The sequence below is a fragment of the Phoxinus phoxinus genome, assembly GCF_949152265.1.
Source record: "Phoxinus phoxinus genome assembly, chromosome: 4".
Lineage (NCBI taxonomy): Eukaryota > Metazoa > Chordata > Actinopteri > Cypriniformes > Leuciscidae > Phoxinus > Phoxinus phoxinus.
The window spans coordinates 42,843,594-42,846,093 of record NC_136879.1 but is presented as its reverse complement, the minus strand read 5'-3'; the positions used below and the strand labels follow the sequence as shown (position 1 = coordinate 42,846,093).

Sequence of the window (2,500 nt, the reverse complement as noted above, 5' to 3'; positions counted from 1 at the left end):
CTGCATCAGAAACTGATAGCATATTACGTAGCTTAGCAATGTTTCTAAGGTGGAAAAAGGCTGTTCTTGTGACATTTGAAATATGATTTTCAAAAGACAAGTTGCGGTCTAGTATAACACCCAGGTCTTTTACTGTAGAGGATAAAGTAACAGGACGTCCATCTAGATTAAGGTTGTATTGTAAGAGGTTTTGTGGGCAGTTTTTTGGACCAATCAGTAATACCTCCGTTTTATCTGAATTTAATAGAAGAAAATTACACGTCATCCAATATTTTATATCTTTAACACACTCTGTCATTTTAGATAATTTAGTGTTATCATCTGGTCTAGATGAAATATATAATTGAGTGTCATCAGCATAACAGTGGAAACTTATTCCATGTTTTCTTATAATATTACCAAGTGGCAGCATATAAATTGAGAATAGCAGGGGGCCTAATACAGATCCCTGTGGCACTCCATAATTTACTGATGTTATCTTTGATTTTTCCCCATTTAAATGGACAAAATGGTAACGGTCTGATAGGTACGATCTAAACCAGCTTAATGCCTGTCCCTGAACACCAGTGTAATTTTGAAGTCGATCTAAGAGTATTTTATGATCTATAGTGTCAAACGCAGCACTAAGATCGAGTAAAACTAGTATTGAGATACAGCCTTGGTCAGAAGCTAAAAGTAAATCATTTGTAATTTTAACCAGCGCAGTTTCTGTGCTATGATGTGGCCTGAATCCTGACTGAAACTTTTCATAGATATCGTTTTCTTGCAAGAAAGAGCACAATTGAGCGGACACAACTTTTTCTAGTATTTTAGACATAAATGGAAGATTTGAAATGGGTCTGTAATTTGCTAGGTTATTTGGATCTAATTGTGGTTTCTTAATAAGAGGTTTTATAACTGCCAGCTTGAATGTTTTTGGAACATGTCCTAAAGATAGAGACGAGTTAATAATATTGAGTAGAGGCTCTTCCACTACAGGTAACACTTCTTTCAGTAGTTTAGTGGGTATTGGATCTAATAAACATGTTGTTGGTTTAGATGCAGTTATAAGTTTATTTAGCTCTTCCTGTCCTATAGTTGTAAAGCGCTGTAGTTGTTCTTGAGGGGCGATAATTGAGGCTGAATCATAAGACGCTGTCAAAGATTGTACATTTACAATTGTGTTTCTGATGCTTTCTATTTTCTCAGTGAAGAAATTCATGAAATCATTACTATTAAAATGTAACGGAATATTTTGTTCAGGTGATGTCTGTTTATTTGTTAATCTAGCCACGGTGTTAAATAAAAACCTTGGATTGTTTTGGTTATTTTCTATTAGTTTGCGTAGATGCTCAGACCTGGCTGCTTTTAGAGCCTTTTTATAACGTGACATACTGTCTTTCCACGCGATTCTAAAGACCTCTAAATTAGTTTGTTTCCATTTGCGCTCTAAGTTACGAGTTTCTCTCTTGATAACATGCGTAGCACTGTTGTACCATGGTGCTTTAGTTTTCTCTCTAACCTTTTTTAATCTAATTGGTGCAACAGTTTCTAATGTACTAGAGAAAATGGTGCTCATACTGCTAGTCATTTCCTCTAGTTCCTCTGTTTGTTTGGGTTCACTGAGGAGCGGAGATAGATCAGGTAAGCTATTCAAGAATCTATCTATAGTAGTTGGAAGGATTGTTCTGCCTGGTCGATAACGTGGAGCAACATGACACATTTCAGCCGTACGTAGTATGCAAGTTACCATGTAATGATCAGTGATATCATCACTTTGCGGTATAATATCTATATCGGTTGGATCGGTTCCATATGATATAATTAAATCTAGAGTATGATTAAGACGATGAGTGGGACCACTAACGTTTTGCTTGACCCCAAAGGAGTTTAATAAATCTGTAAACGCAGACCCTAACGCATCATTTGTGTTATCAACGTGTATGTTAAAATCTCCAACAATTATTGCCTTATCGGCATTGACCAATAGATCTGAGAGAAAATCTGCAAACTCTTTTAGGAAATCAGCGTAAGGCCCTGGCGGTCTATATACGGTAGCCAAGGCTAGAGATAATAGGGATTTCTTTCTTACATCTAGGAGCGTAACATTTAGAACAAGTACTTCAAACGAATTAAACCTGTGGCCTGTTTTCTGAGTAACATTAAGAATATTTCTATAGATTGTTGCAACACCGCCGCCACGACCAATCAGACGGGGCTCATGCTTATAACCGTATCCTGGTGGAGTGGACTCATTAAGACCGAAATAATCATTTGGTTTAAGCCAGGTTTCAGTAAGGCAGAGTACATCAAAGCTATTATCAGTGACCATTTCATTTACAATAACCGCCTTAGGTGTAAGCGACCTAATGTTAAGAAGACCTAGCTTTAGAAATTGTTTTTGTTCACTAATATTGAGATTTTCTGGTTTAATCACAATTAGATTTTTCTTAGATCCTGCAGTAGATTTATTGTTTGGCCTCACTAAACGAGGAATAGACACAGTTTCTATATAGTGTTC

The 2,500-nt window shown here is 36.4% G+C and overlaps 1 protein-coding gene across 1 annotated transcript in view; it reads right to left on the bottom strand.

The window, feature by feature from the left end:
* The window catches only part of LOC306997702 (uncharacterized protein), a 5,567-nt gene that overhangs the window by 855 nt on the left and 2,212 nt on the right, over positions 1-2,500 (bottom strand). The window contains exon 2 of the mRNA XM_079611099.1: positions 1-2,500. This exon is cut by the window's left edge and continues 855 nt beyond it; it is cut by the window's right edge and continues 154 nt beyond it. The gene's annotated coding sequence lies outside the window, so the exon portion shown is untranslated.